The sequence below is a fragment of the Ovis canadensis genome, chromosome Y (genome assembly GCF_042477335.2).
Source record: "Ovis canadensis isolate MfBH-ARS-UI-01 breed Bighorn chromosome Y, ARS-UI_OviCan_v2, whole genome shotgun sequence".
Lineage (NCBI taxonomy): Eukaryota > Metazoa > Chordata > Mammalia > Artiodactyla > Bovidae > Ovis > Ovis canadensis.
Genome location: NC_091271.1, coordinates 2,123,166 through 2,136,420, shown reverse-complemented (window position 1 = coordinate 2,136,420; position 13,255 = coordinate 2,123,166). Strand labels below are relative to the sequence as shown.

The 13,255-nt window shown below is 44.5% G+C and overlaps 1 protein-coding gene across 11 annotated transcripts in view; it reads left to right on the top strand.

Annotated features, from left to right (window-relative positions):
* The window catches only part of LOC138929705 (zinc finger protein 665-like), a 170,482-nt gene that overhangs the window by 92,981 nt on the left and 64,246 nt on the right, over nt 1-13,255 (top strand). For 8 of the 11 annotated variants that reach the window (XR_011446014.1, XR_011446016.1, XR_011446015.1 and 5 more), the window contains exon 5: nt 9,927-9,990. The gene's annotated coding sequence lies outside the window, so the exon portion shown is untranslated. Of the gene's footprint in view, nt 1-3,031; nt 3,182-9,926; nt 9,991-13,255 lie in introns of all 11 variants that reach the window. The other 3 variants (XR_011446019.1, XR_011446010.1, XR_011446009.1) reach the window with 1 other exon arrangement.

Here is a 13,255-nt window from a genome sequence, read left to right as displayed (position 1 = left end):
TTTTACAATATCAAATGCACATATTAGAAAAGAGAGATATAAAAAGGATAACCTAAGTGTCTTAGGGAAGCATAGAAAGTGAATTTAGATTTAAAGCAAATTTTAAAAAATCAGTTATATAAATTAGAGATCAATAAATTAAAAAAAAAAAAGGAAACCCACAGAGAAACATCAACAACACAAATAATAGGTGTCCAAAAATATCAGTGATCAAGTCGTCTATATTGTCTGCAGGTATAGGATGAAAGTGTGGTCACTCAGCTGTGTCCAGCTCTTTGCAAATCCATGGACTGGATCTTCTTGACACAGGGGTCCAACCTGGGTCTCCTGCATTGCAGGCAAGGTCTTTACCATCTGAGCCACCATGTAACCACCTGGATGGTCATACCTATTTCTTAAGAGTAGGAGGCAGCGGTTTGATGGAAATTGCTTATGATTTAAATTTCAAAATATGCAAGGGTGATTAAACAGTTTGTTTATGGAGTTAAAATTAGAAAACTGATGAAAATAGATTCCTAAGAAATGGAAACCATTACAAGAGCTGTTAGAGTCCAGAGGGGACTCAGAAGAAATATTACCACATTGCTTGTGGGTGCGTGCCAAGTCACTCAGTCATGTTTGCCTCTTTGCGACCCCATGGATGGTAGCCTGCCAGGCTCCTTTGTCCGTGGGATTTCCCAGGCAGGAATATTGGAGTGGGTTACCATTTCATTCTCCAAGGGGGTCTTCCCAACGCAAGGGATCAAACCGAGGACTTCCACATTGGCAGGCAGATTCTTTTTCTCCTGAACCACCTGGGAAGCTCAACCTCTATGAGATAAGTAGCTTTCTCAACTGTCATAGAGATGGAGGAATTAAAGCTCAAAGAATCGGTATTAGCCAGTTTATCGTCCATGGAAAAGAGAGTCAGCGTTGAACTTGGTCACGGACATGAAAAGTTCACAGTCTTTGGTACTCACGCTTTCTCATTTTGTATTTGTAAAGCAAGGAAAATGTATCCCAATGAGAGAGATTATATAGAAATAAAATACGACACTCAGCATCATATGAATAGTTACCATTATAACATCCATTTCCGTATTACGGAGCTATTTCTGCACCCCAGCAAATGACCCATCATAACAGTGATTTGTAGATCTTGTTGTAAAACCTTCTAATAAAAATTCCTCTGTAAGTATTCAGTTCAGTTCACCAGGAATTCATCAGCTTGTCTTTTAACAATGTAAGCAAAACGAAAAGTGAGGTTTCATACCAAAGCGTTTGGGAGCTGGTGCGATGCCACTGGCAGGACTGATCCCATAAAGAGAAGTCTTTCAACAGGAGCCTGGAGGAGGTCAGGAGTTGTAGGAGCCTGGGTTCTAAGAAAGGCTGAAGCTCCAACACTTTGACCACCTGATGTGAAGAGAGAACTCATTGGAAAAGACTCTGATGCTGGGAAAGGTTGAAGGGGGGAGGAGGAGGGGACGACACAGGATGAGATGGTTGGATGGCATCACCGACTCCATGGAATTTGAGCAAACTCTGGGAGATGGTGATGGACAGGGAATTGTGGTGTGCTGCAGTCCATGGGGTCGCAAAGATTTGGACACAACTGAGCGACTGAACAACGGATTCCTTTTATTGGGCTCAGTGGTAAAGAATCAAGCTGTCACTGCAGCAGTAACAGGACACACAGATTTGATCCCTGGGTCTGGGACGATCCTCTGGAGAAGGGCATGGCAACCCACACCAGTATTCTTGCCCAGAGAATCCCAGGGACAGAGGAGCCTGGTGGAATATAATCCACAGGGTCGCACGTGTGAATTCCTTTCGGTAAACTTTATGCCCACTTGGAAAGTGTAATAGAAACAAAGCCACTTCCTTTAAACATGCTGGAGTGGGGCCATTCCCTACAGGAGAGAGAACCAGACCCTAAGTATCTGAGGAAGCACTTGGCTACATGTCCAGTTCTATACGGTCTCCAGTCTTGCCTTGAGCTCCAGATTTTCTACATTTGGAAAGCAGAGCTTTGCCCCCTCTGAATGGATCCGTCTGCTCGTGAAAACAAAGCCTGGTTTTTTGCTGTTCTTGTTATCCCAATAGGCCTGTGTGGGACCCTGTTCACACCAGGTCCATCTCAGCTTCCTTCCTCAGATGCAAAGTTTTTGAAAGGTAGAGACCTGATCATTACTCAAGTAGCAGCCAAGAGAAGAAAGAGTGTCAACTGAACCAAAAGCATGCTTTGAAATTAATTTCTCGTTTTGATATTAACTTCTTATTTCAATGCTTTCTTCTCTGCAGTCACCCTCTGGTTTTCCTTCTGTCTTTTAACTCTTGAGGTTTTTGATGGCTATGTCAAAGATTTCTTACGGTAAATGTCCCATTGCACTTGAAAATGTGTGGGTTATCATCCAGCATCTTTTGATATCCATTCATAACACATTTCTACAGTGATAACAACATGGATTCTGTATGATTTCAACACCTTGAGGCCATGAAATTTTTGCCCCGGGTTTTATGTCCCTGGATATGTTCTAGTGGCTCCAGGTTTGTTGTGTGGGAACTTGAATAGAATTTGTATCCCATTGTTGTGTGAAAATTGTGTAAAGCTTCTTTATGTTGAATGGCTTCATACTGCTTATCCGGGTCTACTGTATTCTTCTACTTCTCTTTATATTCACGGTTACTTTTAAAGAGTTTGCTATTAAAATTCTAATTAAAAGCCTTAATTTACCTACTTAAAAATAATTGCAGTATACATTGGAAGTATATGTAGCCTTGTTCTGTATTTTCCAAGTCTCTTCTACATGCGTTAATCATCTTTTTCATAATAAAAAAGAAGTAGAAGTTTAAAAATGAAAAGGAAAACATGATGAAAAATGATGACAGAGGGTTGGAAAATCCAGACTGAGAGGCCCACATAGGCTGAACAGCCTGCTCCTTGGGAAGGTGTAAATAGGCTTTTCGGGAACCTCCATGGAAGGATGTGCAAATAGACAGCATAGCTCAGGCTGGTGGCCAGGGTAAGTGACGCTCGCGTTCTCGTTTGTAGGCAATGGGAACCAAGCAAATGCCCTTCAGAGAGGAGAAACGTAACTGCGCTACCTGGAAAATGGTAAACAATCATTTTAGGCCTGGAGGACCGGACTCTCAGAACCACGGAGCGTCACGGCAGCGTCACCAATATGATGCAACAAAGATGGTAGCCTTTTTTTTTCCCCATAGTTTACGTGAGCTTGTGATGGACAGGGAGGCCTAGCATGCTGCGATTCATGGGGTGGCAAAGAGTCGGACACGACTGAGCGACTGGACTGAACTGAACTGGACTGATACTTGATGTACAATGCTGTCTTCATTTCAGATGTTTGGCAAAGTGATTGAGCGATAGATAGACTTTCCCATATTCTTTTCCACTATGGAAAAAAAGCAGGATATTGAATATTTCTCACTGGATACTGACTCTAGTTCCCTGTGCTCCATAGTACATCCTTGTTGTTTATCTGTCTTGAACAGAGTGGTATGTGTACACTTCCCTGATAGCTTAGCTGGTAAAGAATCCGCCTGCAGTGCAGGAGACCCCAGTTCAATTCCTGGGTCAGGAAGATCCCCTGGTTCAGGAAGAGAAGGGACAGGCTGCCCACCCCAGTATTCTTGGGCTTCCCCGGTGGCTCAACTGGTAAAGAATCCGCCTGCAATGTGGGAGACCTGGGTTCGATCCCTGGGTTGGGAAGATCCCCTGGAGAAGGGGAAGGCTACCCGACTCCAGTATTCTGGCCTGGAGAATCCCATGGACTGTAGTCCATGGAGTTGCAAAGAGTCAGACACAACTAACCGACTTTCAGCTTGAGTGTGTGTATGTTAATCCCGAACTCCTGACTTATCCCTCCCTCCCTTTCCTGTTTGCTAACCCTAAGGTCGTTCTCTGCGTCAGTGAGTCCGCTTCTGGTTTGGTTCATTCATTTGTGTTATTTACTTTTATTTTTACATTGTTATTGGCGTTTAGTTGATTTACAATGTTGTGTTAGTTTCCTCTGTACCAAAGTGACCGAGTTACACGTATATCAACTCTGTTTTAGATTCTGTTCCCTTATAGATCGTTACAGAGTATTGCGTAGAGTTCCCTGTGCTTTACTCTAAGGACATATTACTCATCAGTTGTATATATAGTGGTGTGTATATGTCAATCCGCATCTCCAGATCTGTCCCTCTCCCTCCTTAGCCCCTGGTCACCATCAGTTCAGCTCAGTCATGTCCGACTCTTTGCAACCCCATGAATCGCAGCACGCCAGGCCTCCCTGTCCATCACCAACTCCCGGAGTTCACTCAGACTCACGCCCATTGAGTCAGTGATGCCATCCAGCCATCTCATCCTCTGTCATCCCCTTCTCCTCCTGCCCCCAGTCCCTCCCAGCATGAGTCTTTTCCAATGAGTCAACTCTTCTCATGAAGTGGCCAAAGTACTGGAGTTTCAGCTTCAGCATCATTCCCTCCAAAGACATCCCAGAGCTGATCTCCTTCAGAAAGGACTGGTTGGATCTCCTTGCAGTCCAAGGAACTCTCAAGAGTCTTCTCCAACACCACAGTTCAGAAGCGTCAATTCTTCGGCGCTCAGCCACAAGTTTGTTTTTTATATCTGTGCCTCTGTTTCTTTTGTAAATGAGTTCATGTGAACCATTTTTTAAGATGCCGCACATAAGTGATATCAAATGGTATTTGTCTTTGTCCGTCTGACTTACTTCACTTACTATGACCATCTCCAGGTCCATCCGTGTGGCTTCAAATGGCGTTATTTCATTCAGTGATGTTATCCAGTATTTGTCTTTCTCTGACTTATTTCTTGAGAGTCCCTTGGACTGCAGGGAGATCCAACCAGTCCATCCTAAAGGAAATCAGTTCTGAATATTCATTGGAAGGACTGAAGCTGAAGCCAAAGCTTCGATCCTTTGACCACCTGATGCAAAAAGGTGACTCATCGGAAAAGACCCTGATGCTGGAAAAGATGGAAGGCAGGAGGAGAAGGGGGCGACAGAGGATGAGATGGTTGGATGGTATCACCGACTCAATGGACATGAGTTTGAGCAAGTTCTGGGAGTTGGTGATGGACAGGGAGGCCTGGCGTGCTGCAGTCCATGAGGTGACAAAGAGTCGGACATGACTGAGAGACTGAACTGACTGACTGACTTATTTCACTTAGTATAATGCCCTCCAAGCCCATCCATGTGGCTGCAAATGGGAAAGTTTCCTTCTTTCTTGGCTGAGTAATATTCATTTGTATATATGGACTGTGTGTGCTAAGTCACAGCAGTCATGTCCAGCTCCTTGCAACCCCATGGACTGTAGCCCACCAGGCTCCTCTGTCCATGGGATTCTCCAGGCAAGAATACCAGAGTGGGTTGCCATTTCATCCTCCAGGGAATCTTCCCAATCCAGGAATCGAAGCCGTGTGTCTTACGTCTCCTGCATCGGCAGGCACATTCGTTACCACTAGTTGTGTACGGGACGTCCCGTATATATGGACTCCATCTTCCTTATTCATTCATCTCTTCATGGGCTTGATCACATCTACTGAATACCTCCATTCCAGCACCTAGGTGAGACTCTGATTGGAAACCTTAATCTCACTCGGATACCCCACGCCGCTGGCCTCTCCACTCGTACAGCTGACTGAGGCAGGGACTCTCAGAGAGGTGTTATTCCTCTGTTATGCAAACACAACAGGGACCAAAGAGGAACCAGAACTGCTTGCTCCTGTGGGAAAGACCCAGCAGTTCCATGTGGATGAAGTTTGAGCTCAGACGGGCATGCACGCCAGATGATCCCCGTCTGTGACGAAATGTCATGAGAAAGCCCTGCTTCGTTGCTATCGTTCAGTCGCTCAGTCGTGTCTGACTCCTTGCAACCCCGTGGGCTGCTGCACGCCAGGCCTCCCTGTCCTTCACAATCTCCCGGAGCGTGCTCAAACTCATGTCCATCGAGTCAGTGATGCCATCCAACCATCTCATCCTCTGTCGTCCCCTTCTCCTCCTGCCTTCAATCTTTCCCAGCATCAGGCTCTTTTCCAATGAGTCAGCTTTTCACATCAGGTGGCCTAAGGATTGGGGCTTCAGCCTCAGCCTCGGTCCTTCCAATGAATATTCAGGGTTGATTTCCTTTAGGATGGACTGGTTGGATCTCCTAAGCCCTCCTTTAGACACACATCATAACTCCAAAGACATTCACCTCTCCCAGGACTTGTATGAACCAGTCGTGGTACAAGTCACTTTTCTCTGCTGTGTATTTTATTTTACTTACTTGTTTATTTATGTTTGGCAGTGCTGAGTCTTTGTTACTGCACACGGGCTTTCTCTGCTTGCAGCAAGCAGGGACATCTCTCTGGTTGTGGTGTGGGGGCTTGTCCTTCCCCAGAATACGTGAAAAATACAGATAAATCACAGCATCATTATGAGTGTTATAAGGATATGATTTGCAATACTCAGAGGATCATTTCAGTGAGTATAATGGTCATTACCCTGCCTATCCCAGGCTTCAGGAAAAGGTTGTCAATGTGGGGACCCACCCTGCCTCCCAACTGCTAAAGAAATGAGAAACCGCAGTTAACTACCCCTCACCCACTGGGCCAAACACCCTTGTATACTCACCCTTCTCCATAAACCTACCTGAGCCTGCTTCTCTTCCCAGCTGTCTTTCTCTCCTGCTCAGATACCACTCGTTTTGAAATTCAGGTGGCTCCGTGGTGAAAAACACAGCTGCCAGTGCAGGAGATGCAAGAGACGTGGGTTCGATCCCTGGTTCGGGAAGATCCCCTGGAGGAGGGCATGGCAACCCACTCCAGTATTCTTGCCTGCAGAACCCCATGGACAGAGGAGCCAGGTGGGGCTACAGTCCATGGGGCTGCAAAGAGTCAGACTTGACTGAGTGCACCCACTCACAGACTTACGCAGTAAGCACTTGGTAGGTGGCCAGTGTTAGGTAAACACTCTTCTCCTCTCTAGAAAGCATTCCTGCAGCCTCCTAGCAATGATTGCATCAAATCAAAACCACAGATTCGTTGATGCATATACCAGTCCATCCTGAAGGAGATCAGCCCTGGGTGTTCTCTGGAGGGAATGATGCTAAAGCTGAAACTCCAGTACTTTGGCCACCTCATGAGAAGAGTTGACTCCTTGGAAAAGACTCGGCTGCTGGGAGGGATTGAGGGCAGGAGGAGAAGGGGACGACCGAGGATGAGATGGCTGGATGGCATCACGGACTCGATGGACGTGAGTCCGAGTGAACTCTGGGAGCTGGTGATGGACAGGGAGGCCTGGCGTGCTGCGATTCATGGGGTCGCATAGAGTCGGACACGACTGAGCGACTGAACTGAACTGAACTGATAGTGTAACTTCCTTGAGTGAAATGACCTAGATTCTGCTGACTTGATAAACCTGTTTCTGATAAAGTGCTTGATACATGAACAGAAGCTTTGCATCCAGGCATGGATACACGTTCATAAAGTCGAAAGTGAAAACAGAAATCATTGCCTCAGTTTAGTGAAAGCTGTATCGCATCCTTTGAGAAGGATGAGGGAGAACCCAGATAGCGTCGGTGGTCCCCAGCATCTTTGGCACCAGGGACCAGTTTTGTGGAAGACATCTTTACATGGACCGGGGAAGGAGGATGGTTTTAGGATGATTCAAGCACATTGCATTTACTGTGCACTTTATTTCTAAGCTTATTCTGAGAGGACATACCAGTCTGTGGCCCAGAGGTTGGGGAACCCTGCCCTGTTGAACTGCAGACACATAGAAACTGGATTGAAAATATTCTAAACCATTACTTGCCTGAAAAACAGGAAAAGGAAATTCCAAATGCCAACACAGAAGCATAAAATGCAATAAAAGAGTAAAACTATTGTGAGCTGAAATGTTGTTATTTTAAAAAATTACATATAAAGAAATAAAAAAACACATTATTTCATTCAGTGGTAGGTTACAAGATACCGCAGATATCTTTTTCCACTTAACGTATGTTTGGCTGAGCTGAATCTTTGCTGCCATCCTCAGGCTGTCTCTAGCTGTCGCGAGTGGGGGCTACTCTTTCGTGGCACGGGGGCTTCTTGTTGCTGTGGTTTCTCTTGTGGCAGAGCATGTGCTCTAGAGCCCATAGGCCCAGTAGTTGTGGCGACCAGGCTGAGCTGCCCCGTGGTGTGTGGGATCTTCCTAGACCAGGGATCGAACTCATCCCCTGGATTTGCAGGTGGATTCTTAACCACTAGACCACCGGGGAAGCCCGTACCACAGGTAGCTTCAAAGAGTTGCATGGAAATAAACACCAAAAAGTAATTGATTAGCAAATTACAGTGTCACTCAGGATGGAAGAGCCCATAAAATATTTTCAGGCATGTACACACTCAAGCTACTGGAGCTCCCTGGGACTCTGGTAAATAAAATTTCCAGAGAATATAGGCATGCCCACATATTGCGGGCTTGAGTCTAGAATACCACAGTAAAGCGAGTCACGCAAGTTTAATTTCCTAGCGTATACAAAAGTTGTGTTTCTAATATAGTACAATCTATTAAGTGTGCAGGAGTGTTATAGCTAACAAATTACATACCATAATTTAAAAATACTTTATTGCTAAAAGATAGTGAATATCTTGGCACTGCAGGATGCCACAAAATTTCAATTTATAAAAAAAAGGGGGGGGAATTATTCGCAAAACATGAAAATGTGGCATAAATCTTTACAACACACAATGCAGAAATATGCCTGTATGTTTGTAGAACATGACAGCTACTCTTTTGTCCACAGAATTCCAGGCAAGAGTAGCGGAGTGGGTTTCCATTCCCTCCTCCAGGGCATCTTCCCGACCCAAGGAGGAAACCTGGGTCTCCCTCATTGCAGGCAAACTCTTTACCGTCTGGGCCGCCAGGGAAGTCCATGACAGTTAAACCTAGGAGCAAAATATGTGATTGTGTATGGAGCCCTTTTGAGCCATGATCTTATATCTACAGTGGTCCAAATAATTGTTTACTTTTGTTTATAATGTGCGAAAATGTTGGATTTACAATCCTAGAAAACAATGCATGGAAGACGGCAGGTGACGATAAGGTTTAAAATACTTTCAGATTCTTCAGTCTTTGAGGAGAAAGTTAGATATGTCAAGTAGTTACATATATTTTGTATGCATGTATTAAAATGTGAGGATTAACCACTGAAGAATAGGAAACAAACATCAAATTACAAACCCATGGAGGATAAGAGGGCTGATCAAAATTGGATCAGTCCAGTGGGGGCCGTGAGACAGAGAGGAATAGGAAAGGAAAACAGAACCTTCACGTTACTTACCTAGGAACAGGGACAGAATTAACACTACATGAAGAAATGGTGAAACATGGAGAATGGATTCATCAAACAAACTAGTTATGTATGAGCCAGTGTTGTGTGCAAATGAGGCAATGCAGAATGATACATTCATCAGAATGTAAAAAATTGCGTACAAAAATCCTATGTATTATTCATGAGTCAATGAATAATAACCCTGTCTTCACGTGAGTGATACAAGACAGTTTCATGAAAAGGGTTGTCTAGGCTGAGAGGAGGACAAATATGCTATGAGAATAATGCATACTTCCTCTTACCTTTTTTTTTTTTAAAGTAAACATTTGAGTGGAAAGTCTCAACTTTAAACCTATGTACGCTGGATTATGGTTGCTGGACTTCCACCATCTTCCTTCTTTCTTTCCTGTCGTAAACATGTTTCAACGTGAAAAGTTCATCTTCTGTAAGCTTAGAACGTATCTCAGTGGATTATAAATAGCACCTACAAGCATGTGATGTTTTGAAACCTCGAGTGTTTGAATAATAAAGCGTCTTTGCGGCAAATATTCAAAACGGGATCCCAACCAGCACAGCGGAAGTATTTTGGAGGAAGACTACAATTGAGCCAAACTCTGTTTCCCTTCCAGGTGGGCTGATGGTCGTTAGCAAGACTTCCTGAGTCCTGAGAAAGAAACAGATGGAAGCATACCTGTAAGTCTTTAATGTATGAATTATTTCTGGAAACTAGAGGTTCTTTGGGGGAAAAAAAAAATGTGCTAGAGTCTGGGCATATTTCCAGAGAAAACCATAACTTGAAAGGACATACTCATAGCACCATTCACAATAGCCAGCACGTGGGAGCAATGTAGAAGGCAATGGCACCCCACTCCAGTACTCTTGCCTGGAAAATCGCATGGATGGAGGAGCCTGATGGGCTGCAGTCCATGGGGTCGCAAAGAGTCAGACACGACTGAGCGACTTCACTTTCACTTTCCACTTTCATGCATTGGAGAAGGAAATGGCAACCCACTCCAGTACTCTTGCCTGGAAAATCCCATGGATGGAGGAGCCTGGTGGGCTGCAGTGCATGGGGTTGCTGAGGGTCGGACATGACTGAGCGACTTCAATTTCCCTTTTCGCTTTCCACTTTCATGCACTGGAGAAGGAAATGGCAACCCACTCCAGTGTTCTTGCCTGGAGAATCCCAGGGACGGAGGAGCCTAGTGGGCTGGCGTCTATGGGGTCGCACAGAGTCGGACACGACTGAAGCGACTCAGCAGTAGCAGCAGGGAGCCACCTAAGTGTCCACCCACATAGGAATGGATAAAGAAGTTGCGGTAAATATGTACAGGAGACTGTGACTCAGCTGTATCCACGTCTCACTATCGTAAAAAGTGCTGCTATGAACATTAGGGTGTGTATATCCTTCTGAATTATGCATTTCTGCAGATACGTGCCCAGGAGTGGGATTTCTGAATCATATGGTAGCTCTATTTTTTTTTTTTTTTAAGGAACCTCCATACTGTTTTCCCTAGTGGAGGCAGCACTTTGCATTCCCACTAACACTGTAGGAGGGTTCCCTTCTCTCCTTCCCCTTGCCAGCATTTATTGTCTGTAAACTGTAAATAATGGTCGTTCTGATCCGTGTGAGGTGATAGCTCATTGTAGTTTTGATTTGCGTTTCTCTGAGATAATCAGCGATGGTGAGCACCTTTTCGTGTGTCCTTTGGTCATCTATAATTCTTCTGTGGAGAAATGTATGTTCAGGTCTCTGCCCATTTTTTTGAGTGAGTTGTTTTGTGCGTTATTGAGCTGTATGAGCTGTCTTGTGTTTTTTGGGAGATTAAGCTCCTGTCATTTGCATTGTTTGCAAATTTTTCTTCCGTCCCATAGATTGTCTTTTCGCTCTGTTTATAGTCTCTTTTTTTTTGCTGTGCAAAAGCTTTTAAGTTTGATTAGATCCCATTTGCAAAATGGAGTTTCTAACTCATCATGTTGGCAGGCTTTTCATGAAAGGGATAAAGCCAACAGAGCTTACTGTGGTATTGAGAGGCTAAGGAAACAGAAACGAGAAACAAATCCCAATTCATTATACGAATGTGGATTGGATACAAAAGCCTAGTAAACATGGGGGGGGGGGTGGAATATCACAGGCTGAATTTAAGTGTAATACAAAAGAGCATGGGTAATGGTATCATCGTTCAGTGGCGTCTGACTCTTTGCAACCCCATGGACTGTAGCTCGCCAGCCTTCCCTGTCCATGGGATTCTCCAGGCAAGAATATAGGAGTAGGTTGCCGTCTCCTCCTCCAGGGGGTCTTCCCTGGCCCAGGGATCAAACCCACGTCTACTGCATTGCCAGGTGGGTTGTTTACCACTGAGCCACCAGTAAATCCAAGTAAGAGACTAGTTGAAATCCATAACCTGTCGGGTAATGTTTAAATGACTGTAATACTTCAAAAGTCCAGCTGGCATTTAAAACTGTCTTATTAGGGAAAATGAGATAGTTTTAGAAAGTCATCTTCATTTCTTTCCTCTTTTATTGACGTATATAAATAATAATCAGTGAAGAGTAGAAATATGGACAGCAAAAGTAATCATATTTACTCCCCGCACAGATGGATAGTTAATTTGGGACATTACTTCTGGAAATTGGACTTTCCGTTTCATATTTGAGTGAACCGAATTTCAGAACAATAGAATGTGTGACTGTTTCAGCTCTTACTTAATCCTGAACTGAAATCCTAGTGGGGCTTTAAACAGCTTCCTTCAGTGATGTTAAAATATATATATATATATTATTCAACTCCTCTTAAGCCACCTTTACATAATACTAGCTTCTTTATGGGAAACCAAATCCCATAATGCTTATTACAGAGAGAATCGCATTTGCTTTTTAATTTTCTTGAACCACACACTTTGAAGCAGGTTAGAAATTAGAATGTAATATAAATGAAAAACCAGGGGGAAAATAGCACTGGAATGAGACTGTCAGTGAAGATTTCCCTCTGGCAATTTTATTTCCACCGCGGAGAAAAATACAAGCATATTCTAAATCTGTTTCAATATGTGAGGGAGTTTTAAGTTTGATACTAGAAGATTAGCTGTTTGGGAGCAGAAGCAAAAAGGCGGGGAGAGTTGGTTTTAGAAAAGTAAAACTCTATATAAACCTAGAAGCTACCTGAGTCTCTGCTGAGGTTGTAGTTCCGTCGCTCAGTCGTGTCCGACTCTTTGGGATCCCGTGGGCTGCAGCACAGCAGGCCGCCCTGCCCTTCAGTATTTCCCAGAGTGAGCTCAAACTCATGTGCATTGAGTTCGTGATGCCATCCAACCATCTCACCTTCTGTCGCCCCCTTCTCCTCTTGCCTTCAGTGTTTTGGGGTCTTTTCCAATGAGTTGACTCTTCCCATCAGCTGGCCAAGGTATTGGAGGGTCAGCTTAAGCAATGACATGAGTACCTTGTGACTAAATTCCAGTGTGTCCAATTCCATCACTGTGAATGGAACTCACCTCCGCGTGAATGAAGGAATGCTTCCCCCCACCCCACCCCATTCAAGAATCCCACATTCAGCGTCATGTGGCTTTTTTTTTTTTTTTTTTTTTTACATTTTTATCTGCCCTGGGTCTTTGTTGCTGTGTAAGGGATTTTCTCTAGTTGCAACCAGTTGGGGCCACTCTGCGTTGCAAGACGTGCACTTCTCCTGTGGTGATTTTCCTCATTGAGGAAAATGGGGCTTCGGTCGTTGCCACACATGGAGTCAGTAGCTGTAACGCTCGGGCTCAGTTGCCCTAAGGCAGGCGGGATCTTCCCGGACCAGGGATGGAACCCATGTCCCCGGCATTGGCAGGCGGATTCTCAGCCACTGGACCACCGAGAAAGTCTGTCACGTGGCGCTGAATGTCACGTCCCCAACGTTTCATCTCACCTGTGACCATGTCTCAACCCTCACTTACTCTTCCATAATCATGAGCACCTA